Source organism: Phocoena sinus, chromosome 19 (assembly GCF_008692025.1).
Source record: "Phocoena sinus isolate mPhoSin1 chromosome 19, mPhoSin1.pri, whole genome shotgun sequence".
NCBI classification, from domain to species: Eukaryota; Metazoa; Chordata; class Mammalia; order Artiodactyla; family Phocoenidae; genus Phocoena; species Phocoena sinus.
Window position 1 is genome coordinate 9019492 of NC_045781.1, and position 10799 is coordinate 9030290.

The window sequence follows — 10799 nt, forward strand, 5'->3', positions numbered from 1 at the left end:
CAAAAGGTGTTAACAACCCAAGTGTCTATCAATAGATGAAAGGATAAACAAAATACGATCTATCCATACAATGGAGTATTATTCAGCTATAAAAAGGAACGGAGTACTGATCCATGCTACAACATGGATGAACCCTGAAACACTGTGTTAAGTGAAAGAAGCCAGACACAAAAGGTCACATATTGTATGATTCCGTTTGTATGAAATGTCCAGAATACGCAAATCATAGAGACAGAAAGCAGATTAGCAGTGCCAGGGACTGGAGTTGGGGGGTGGAAAGGAGGGGAATGGGGAATCATTTAATGGGTGTGGGGTCTCCTTTGGGGAGGATGAAAATGTTTTGGAACTAAATAGAGATGATGTTTTCACCACATTGTGAATGTATGAAATGCCTTTGGTCTGTGCCCTTTAAAATGGTTAATTTTATGGTGTGTGGCTTTCACCTCAATAAAACAATTTTTTAAGCAAAAGATTACCAAAAAATCATTCAAATGAGAGATGATGGTGGCTTTTCTGAGGGTGGTAGCAGTGGAGGTGGAAAGACGTGGTTAGAATCTGCATCTATTCTAAAGGTAGAGCTGACAGAATTTGCTGATGGATTGGGTGTTGGGAGGAAGAGAAAGGGGAGTCAGAAATGATTGCAAGGTTTTTGAGCTGAGAAGCTGCCAAGATGAAGTTTCCATTTATTGAGATTAGATGAATAGCAGGTGCGGGAGGCAGGGGAAGAGTGGGGATCGAGAGTTTGGTTTTGGATGCATTCAGGTACCTAATAGATTTCCAAGTGGTAGTGTTGAGAGGGTAGCTGAATAGGTGAGTCTGAATTCAAGGGTGAGGTCCAACCTAGATAGATAGATAGGTAAGTAGATAGATAGATAGATAGATAGATAGATAGATAGATAGATAGTTAGATAGATGAATGATTTGGGAAGGCCATCCCCAAAGGAGTGGGTAGAGAGAAAAAAAGAGAAGAGGACCAAAGACTGAGCCCCAAGACCCCAAAGATGTTTAAAGACCCCAAAGATGAGGAAGAAACAACAAAGGAGTCTGAGAAGGAACAGCCACTGAGATAGGAGGGAATTCATGAGAGTGGGGTGTCTTAGAAGTCAAGGGATGAAAATAAACCTAGGAAGAGGGTGTGACTGTCTGAGAGAAGGCTCAAGTAACGTGTGGGCAGGGCACTGAACTATTAAATTGAGCCATAGGGAGGTTCCTGATAACCTCAAGGGGTGATTTGGCCAAGTGGGGGAGCCAAACCCTAACCGGAGTGATCCAAGAAGGACTGAAGGAAAGGAATTGGAGATATTAGTACAGATAACTTTTTTGGCGGGTTTTGTTGTTGTAAAAAGCAGCACATCATTGGAGCTGGTTAATAAAGCTTGTTTGTATTACACCGTGGTTTTACACCAATGGAACGATCAGAAGAGAGGGGAGAATTGATGACCCAGGAGAGGAGAGAATTGCTTGATTTACATCCCTGAGTAGGCAAGAGGGGATGGGATGTAGTGCACACGTGAAGAAGTGGCCTTGGCTAGGAGTGGTTCCCATCATTAGCAGGAGGGAAGGCTGAGAATAGGGTCTCTGGTACAGGTAGCTGGGATAAATATGTTGGGAATCTGCGGAAATTCTCTTCTGATGGATTTAAAACAGGAGCAGGGTCAAGGGTGAGAGTGAGGACACAGAGGAGGTGGTTGAGTTTGAAGGAGGGAGGAGAAGGTGTGAAATATGCTTCCAGGAATGTGGGAGAGTGAATGGGCATGAGGGGGGCTTCCAGGCATGAAATTACGGTAAACTCAGGCTCACTGCAGTGTGTCTCTTTGCCCAGCCACATTCAGCAGGTACAGGCGCATGGCAGATGAGGAGAGTAAGGTGAGAATTGCCTGCAATCTCATTCACATAAAAGCTAGGAACAGGACCTGGTACCTGGTGAGTGCTGGAAAGGAAGGCAACTGTAATAGCTATAAGTGCTTTGATTTGGGAAGACAGAGGGACTGTGAAACGAATAGGGATGAGGATTCTGTCCAACCTTATCCCTTTACAGGATGGTGGAACAGAGGTCCAGGTGAGTCCCTTCCGGGTTTCACACATTCTACCATGATTTTTTTTTTTTTTTTTTTTTTTTTTTTGCAGTACGCGGGCCTCTCACTGTTGTGGCCTCTCCCGTTGCGGAGCACAGGCTCCGGATGCGCCGACTCAGTGGCCATGGCTCAGGGGCCCAGCCGCTCCACGGCATGTGGGATCTTCCTGGACCGGGGCACTAACCCGTGTCCCCTGTATCGGCAGGCAGACTCTCAACTACTGCGCCACCAGGGAAACCCTAACGTGATTTTTTTTTTAATGTGACATGGTGTTATTACTATATCGGTAAAATGTAAAATTTTACAAATTTGTAAAATTTTTACAGCTGTGATAATTCAGAGGCTTCATTAAGCCTCAGGTATTTTTCGTGCATCGTCTCATTCAGAGGTAGTGAGGTGGTGAATGAGCGTGTCTGCCTGGGTCTGAATCCCAGCTCTGCTCCTTCTGGCCAGTTTCTCTGTGTGTCAGTTTTCTCATCTGTAAAACGGGGGTGATACCAGGAGCATGTGCCTCATAGTGTTTTTGTGAAGAATAAATGAGTTAATACAGATAAAGGCCTTAGCAGAGTGCCTGCCATGTAGTAAACATATAATAAACAGTGGCAATTATCATCACGATATAGGAAGGAGGTACTATTATGTTCCCTTATTTACTGTGACAGTGGCTAAAATATTAAAGTGTTAGCATTCAAAACCACACCACACACACACACACACACACACACACACACACAGGTAAGTTTGTAGTAATTCTGAGCGGAGATGCAAACTAAAGCAACCCAGAGAAGCTTCATTGATCTACATAAGAAAGTATATAAAACAATGCTTTCTTTTTTTAAAATAAATTTATTTATTTTATTTATTTATTTTTGGCTGCGTTGGGTCTTCGTTGCTGCACGCAGTCTTCTCACTGCGGTGGCTTCTATTGTTGCGGAGCACGGGTTCTAGGCGCATGGGCTTCAGTAGTTGTGGCATGCAGGCTCTAGAGCTCAGGTTCAGTAGTTGTGGCGCACGGGCTTTGTTGCTTTGTGGCATGTGGGATCTTCCCGGACCAGAGCTTGAACCCGTGTCCCCTGCATTGGCAGGTGGGTTCTTCACCACTGCGCCACCAGGGAAGCCCAGCAATACTTTCAAATCCTTTAGATTGGCCAAAATTAGACAGTCTAAGAACACCAAGTTCTGGAGAAGTATGTGGAAGAGCAGGTCATTGGGCACTGAAGTATGAATAGGTGTATCCTTTCCAGACAACAATCTGACAATACTTTGAGAAATTGAATATGAGGATGGGGCTTCCCTGGTAGCGCAGTGGTTGAGAGTCCGCCTGCCGATGCAGGGGACACATGTTCGTGTCCCGGTCCGGGAAGATCCCACATGCCGTGGAGCAGCTGGGCCCGTGAGCCATGGCCGCTGAGTCTGCGCGTCCGGAGCCTGTGCCCTGCAACGGGAGAGGCCATAACAGTGAGAGGCCCGCGTACCGCAAAAAAAAAAAAAAAAAAAAAAAAAAAAATCTGAGGATGCCGGATAACCTCATTTCCCCACTGTCCAAATGAGATGTGTATGAGGATGAACCTTGAGTGGAGTTTAGGTAGCAAAGAGTTGGAAAGTATTTGATGTCCATCATTAAGTCTCAAAAAATGGAATGTAAATCAACAATACTTCAATAAAATAAATTTTTAAATAAGTGGAATGGAAAATATATCCTGGAACATCCCACAGTAGTATAAGAGGTAGAAGCTGACATTCATGCCATGCTTAATAATGCTTCCTAAATGTTTTAAGATGTCAGCTTGCAACGATCCTGTGAGAAAGGTACCATGATTTAACAACCCCCATTTTACAGATAGAGAAACCAAAGCCCAGAGAAGTTCAGTAACTTGCCCAAGGTCATTTAGCTAGTGGGCAGCCGGGCTGGGACTTGAACCCAGGCAGCCTCTCCAGAGTCTATAAGACTTACTCCTCAGGAGCTAGAAATAAGCACAGCCACATGTAGAGCTCTCAAAACAAACCAACAAAAAACACACACACACACAAAGAAAGAAAGATAATGAGTTTCTTCGCTCAGTGACATTTTTGCAAATTTAAAACACAGACAACAAGACTGACCTTAAGGATACATAGGGATCTTTGTAAAAGAATAGAAGGACTGGGGGCCCCAAATTAAGCACGCTAGAGTGGGTGCCTATGGGAGCGGGCAGATGAAGGGGGGAAATTACTAAAATTAAATTCCACCAAAGGCGGTTGTGTAGAATCAGCTTCAGCCTATGCACTGGTGGTCCTAAGCGCGAGAAGCATGGAAGTTCCCAGGGAGGGGGTGGTTATGGAAGGGGTGAGGGTGTACCTAGAAATTCAACTGAAAAGAGAAGAACTCCTGAGGAAGAGAGGCAGTGTGATAAAGTTAAGGGGGTATCTTCATCAGCCAGGCTGTCAGAGTTCAATTCCAAGCTCTGTTGCAAGTGACTTAAGCTCTTGATGCCTCGGTTTCCCCAACCACACGCGGTGGAAAGATGCAAACAAAACTCCTTCTCCCTCCACCAGGCCTAAGGCAAGAAATCTATATCGTCCCTCAGTGTTCTTAGATACCCCATTTTTGTTTCTCTTGCATACAGCACAGTGTCTGATCTGACTTACCTTTTTTAAGGATGGCTCAGCTGCTGTCAAAAGGATAGGTAAGGGCAGAAGCCAGGATCCCAGGAAAGGGGCCCCTGTGGGTGTCCAGATGGGAGCCGATGGGGGCCTGGACTTTGATGATGTTGATAGAGGTGGCGAGACGGGGTCAGACTTGGAATTTAAAGGTGCTGCAGCAAAAGTTTGCTGATGGATTGGATGTGGGTGTGAGGGAAAGAGGGGGTGTCAAGGGCGAATGCAAGGTTTTTGGCCCGAGCGACTGGGAGAGTTTGGAATTTATCCCAGAGGCAGTAGGAAGTCATAGGAAGATGTTGAGGCTTGGCGGGCGTGGGGGGAGGAGGGGATGTGGTCAGATGCCATGATCACCAAGGAGGCAGCCAGGATCGTGAACACATGCTTGAGAGACAGGAGAGGGGGATGGAGTCTAGCCCTGGCTCAGCCCCCAACTCACTGTGGGCTCCTGGACAAGATACAACTGTTCTCCAGATCTTCATTTCCCCATCCTACAAAAAAGGCTATTAGGAATAAAAGACCATCAGCACAAGAATTTTTGCTCCAAGATTCTCTGACTCAAATATACCCAGGATCAGATAAATATAAGATCATCACTCAAGATCAGACCTCCTCTCTTCATCCTCTTTCCCAAAGCCCATCCTTGCCCCACTGGACAGGACACGGAACCTCCCTGGTCTGGGAGCCTGGAGGATAATATCAATGACAATGGCAGGCAATGCTTGTTGAGTACACATTCTGTGTCAAGGGCTATTCATGCTCTGCCACACGGAGACCAGACAGGAGCCCTGAGAGGTGAGTGCTTTATCATCACTCCCATTTGTAAATGGGGAAACTGAGGCTCTGGAGAGGTGAAATGGTTTGCCCAGAGTCACATGGAAGAACTAGGACTCCAGTGACATCTCCCCAGCTGCACTGCTATCTACCGCCCTGGTCCAGCCACCAGCACTTCTCACCTCCTCATTGGGCTCCTTACTTCTACCCCAGCCCCCCACATAGTGTTCTTCACGTGCAGCTAGAAGGATCTTGTGATAAAGCCTAAGTCAACTGAGATCTTTCCTCAAAACCCTCCCAAGCTGCCCATCTCACTCAGAGTCAAAGCTAAGTCTTTACAGTGGCCCTCAAGGCAGATACAGTGTGTTCCCTGCCTAACTCTCTGGCCTCATCCCTCCTGCTCTCCCCTCCCCACGCTTCTCTAGCTTCCCTGGGCTCCTCCTTCTTCCTCCAACAGACCAGGTGCACTCCAGCCTCAGGGCCTTTGCACCTGCTCTTCCCCCAGAGACCCATATGGCCCACTCCCTAACCTCCTTCATATTCTGCTCAAATGTCACCCCCTCAAGCGAAGCCTTCCTTGTCACTCTGTTTAAAACTGCAGGGAATTCCCTGATGGTCCAGTGGTCCAGGACTCCACACTCTCACTGCTGAGGGCCCAGGTTCGGTCCCTGGCCGGGGAACTAAGATCCCACAAGCTGCGTTGCTCGGACAAAACAAACAAACAAAAAACAAACTGCAGCCTCCCTCCATTCCCCTGCATCCCAATCCCTCAGCCCCCTTCCTTAATGTATTTTTCTTCACGGCATTTACCATCATCAAACAGACTATGTTTTACTTCTTTTGCTTGTTTATTGTCTACCTCCAGAATGTGAGCTCATGAGGTCAGGAATTTGTGTCTGTTCTGTTTACTGCCATATGTCCAGTGCCTAGAACAATGCCCAACATATAGTAAGCGCTCAAACATTTTTTTTGTCAGGTGGATGAGTGAGGATCAGCCTTTAGAGTTGACACTTGTATCTACTATACGTTGTGTGCTATACCCTGCGTTAACTGCTCCGTATGTTGGGTTCTTTTTATTTTATTTTATTTTATTTATTTATTTATTTATGGCTGCATTGGGTTTTCGTTGCTGCACACGGGCTTTCTCTAGTTGCGGCAAGTGGGGGCTACTCTTCGTTGTGGTGCACGAGCTTCTTATTGTGGTGGCTTCTCCTATTGAGCATGGGCTCTGGGCACACGGGCTTCGGTAGTTGTGGCTCACTGGCTTCAGTAGTTGTGGCTTGCAGGCTCTAGAGCGCAGGCTCAGTAGTTGTGGCTCACGGGCTTAGTTGTTCCACAGCACATGGGATCTTCCCGGACCAGGGCTCGAACCTGTGTCCCCTGCATTGGCAGGTGGACTCTTAACCACTGCGCCACCAGGGAGGCCCTGTACGTTGGGTTCTGATCACACCCTTCCATCTCTCCTGCCCCTACTGGGGTCCAGGCAATGAACCCCTCCTCCCTGGAGTCTGTTCTGGCTCAATCCCAGCCCCCAGGCTGGTTCCTTCCCCTCCATTGCCCCTTTGATGCCCATGTCACTCCCCTGCTTAAAATCCTCCAATGATTCCAGGATTCCACCTCATAACCTCCACTCCAGGGTTTTTCATACTGCGTGTCACAACTGGTTAGTGGACTGTGAAATCAACAAGCATTTTTCAATAGCCTAGACTAGATCAGAGTCTGTGCACATAGTATAGACATAGTATAGACTAAGGTATAGGTGAAGTATGATTTCAAGAAACTTTTGGGGACTTCCCTGGTGGCGCAGTAGTTGAGAATCTGCCTGCCAATGCAGGGGACATGGATTTGATCCCCGGTCCGGGAAGATCCCACATGCTGCGGGGCAACTGAGCCCTTGCACCACAACTACTGAGCCTGTGCGCCTAGAGCCCGTGCTCCGCAACAAGAGAAGCCACCGCAATGAGAAGCCCACGCACCGCACCGAAGAGTAACCCCCATTTGCCACAACTAAAGAAAGCCCTCTCAAGGAAGACCCAACGCAGCCAAAATACAAATAAAATTTTTTAAAAAAAGAAACTTTTGTTTCAGTGTCATATGCCCTGGAATCATGATGTAAATGTATTTCTTACTGTGGGTCAAAACATTTTGCCAAACCCTGCACTACACAGACCTGCCTCTCCTAAATCCCATGTACAGACTGGATGGATGATGTTAATATCAGCTTAGATTTCTCTCTTTGCTGGGACCCATGGCAAGTGATTTTATCTGCTTTGGTCTTGGACTCCCGGCCACACCCCAAGCACTGTTAATGATTCCCAGTTGACAGATGGTGAGACTGAGGCTCATACTGGAGAAAGCCCATGCCTGAGGTCACCAGGCTGGGAAGGAGGAGAGCAGGGCCTGAGTCCCAGCCAACCTCCCTCCCTGAGCCTGCTCACTCGCCCGCTGGCCCTGCCCCTCCTAGTCTGCTCCCCACCTACACAAAGAACTCAGCTGTGCCAGCTCATCCCCAGAGCCTCCAGGTGCAAGCTGACTCAGAGATCCTTCAACATCCCAGCCAGCAGTACTGGTTGAACCCCCATTTTGCAGGCTAGAAAACCGAGGCCAGAAGGCATTTCCAAGAATCCACCATTCTATCACTCTTCTCCAAACTCCCCTCTTTGAGAGGCAAGAGAGAGAAATGGCTAAGGACGCATCTTTGACTGTCTGGGTTCAAATCTCATGCTTCAAAACTTTGTAGCTGTGTGATCCGAGGCAAGCTCGCTGAACCTGTTTCCTTTACTGCAAAATAGGAATAATAATAGTAACTATCCATAAAGCCATGCTCAAGACTTAAATAAGTTGAGATAAGTGTAAAGTTCTTAGATCAGCGGCCACACCCCTTGGTTGGGAATCTTCCCAACATCTCTACGTAATTAGACTACTATTTGCCCCCGAAGTTTGTAGCAGAGAAAGGGAGGCCCTTGCCTGAGTTCGCACAGCCAGGAAGCAGGAGAGTCAGAATTTAGATGCAGATCTGCCTGGGCTTTTAACCACCTAGTCACAATAGTCCTTCGGGATGTTAGTATCAGCAGCAACGACATTTTCCGAATTAAGGAACAGGAGACTCAGAGAGGGTAAAGACGTGCCCAAGTCACACAGCCTGTAAATGGCAGAGGCAGGTTTCAAAGCCAGGCTTGTGTGTGTCCAGTACAGGCTGACTTTTGTCCCATGAGCCCCTCCATAAAGCTCTGGTGGGGCAGGAGGAGAAAGCAAGTTGAGAGCTGCCCCTGTCTCCAGCTCAGTCTGGGGGTCTTGTATCCCTGATTCCAGCCCCTGACCAGCCTAGGGTGACTGCTTCCCTAAAGGCTCTAGGGTGGGGGTACTGGGGTGGCACAGATGATGGCAGAGGGTGCAGCCTCCCCCTGCACTGGCCTCTGATTGGGGCCCTGCAATCCCCCAGGATTTGGTGCTTGGAAGGCTGACGTTGTGTTGCTATGGCAATGGGTTTGGGGCGGTTGCCATAGCAGCAGAACTAGCCTGGGTTTAAAAATATCTAGGAGGAGGTTTGTGTTTGTGTGTGAGTGTGAGTGCGTGACCGACCGTGCTGTTGTGTGTGTCCAAATGGGAGGGCTTGGGGTGTGTGTGTGGAACTGGGGCTGCAGGCATGACTTGAGGGTGGGGGCTGAGCAGCACCCTGACTCTATGTGTGCTGTGTGTGTTGCTGAGTGGCCGCGAGGTCCCCTGCATTTTGTGCATTAGTCTACGTGGGCCATGTATCTAAATGTGTGTGATTCCGCAATTAGTGTGGAAGACACAATTGAGTCTGTTTGTCAGTCTATATATCACGTCACTACCATGTATGCCTTATGTAACATAGGTTGTGTATGTCTTGTAGCTTTGATCCTGTACGTGTAAATTCTCATCATGTGTGTGGCCAAGTGTGGATTTGTTTTGGCTCTGAATAGGTGCACCTGGGACGTACTCAGATATTAGATTATGTATCTATTTGTGCATAAGAACCTGTGGCGTGGCTTTGTGGATGTGCATTATGCATTATGGGTGTGTGTGTATGTGTGTGTATGCCTATTCCCTGTGAGTCTTCTTCATACATTAGAGTGTGCCTGTGTAAAATTGTTGAGTGTGCACCTGTGTGTCTGCAGGGGGACCTGTGTGATTCTGTGTGTTTTGGGGGGAATTTCACACCTTACTCCACGGATGTTGGGATATATATACCTGTGTGGTGTGACTACATGTGACTCGAAGGTCTAAGGTGTGGATCTCTGCCTGACCCCAGTATCTCCCTGCATCCCTCTGCCTCTTCTCTGTCTCCATGGCAACCAGCTCCTCAGCTCCCTCCAAGAAGATGGAGGGGGAGGATCCAGACTACAGTGGACCACAACCCCCTCCCGTCCCCTTTGACTCTGGGGACAATGGGGGGGAGGGGACAGATGGGCAGCCACCCCATCCACCCCAGGCCATCTGCTACCCTCCCCATCCTGGGGACCTGAGAGCGTGGCAAGGGAAGGACGGGAGTGGGGTGGAGCAGAGGGAGGGGCCCCCCAGCTGCCACAATTACCCCCATCCAGGCCCCCTCTGAGCCTAATCTTGCCTCTGGCTGACCTAGGAAGGAAAAAGAATCCTTGGAGACCAGAAATCCAGGGAGAAGAAAATCCATGTATCAGACAAAATTAAATATTAGCAATGATCCATTCTAAGGAGGGTGCCCCTACTTCCAGTGACTTTGGGCTCTGAAATTAAGCTTGGCCTATGTTTGAATCCCAGTTTTCTCTCTGTCTACCTATACACCCTTGGACAAGCTACACTCCACATTCCTGGGCCTCCATCTGTCATATGAAAATCAGGTTTTCTTGATGACGTGAATAGTAATACTTACTCTTTAAGGGCCAAGACTGTTTAGTCCCCTGTTGTATCCCAGTGTTTGGGACAGTGCCTGGCACTTTGTAGGTTCATAAGTGCCATTGATCGAATTGAGTGCCAGTTGGGTGCTAGGCTCAAGCACTACATTTTGTAAGTCAGGTGTTCATTGAACTCAATCCCCTAAGCCCTTGCAGTAACTCTGTCGATTCTTCAAGGGATAGATGAAAGATTTGAGGAGCAATTTCCCAGCTGTCGGGGATGCGAGATATGTGAAGTGGGATTTCTTTTAGCAACCAAGTGATGTCAAGTGGCTGAGGCTCAGTTTCCTCATCTGTAAAACGGGGGTAACAGGAGTACCTCACAGAATTGGTTGCTCTAGGAATTAAATGTGATAATGTTTGTGACGTGCTTACTTAGAACCGGACCTGGCACATGGTAAGTACTTGTTCAATA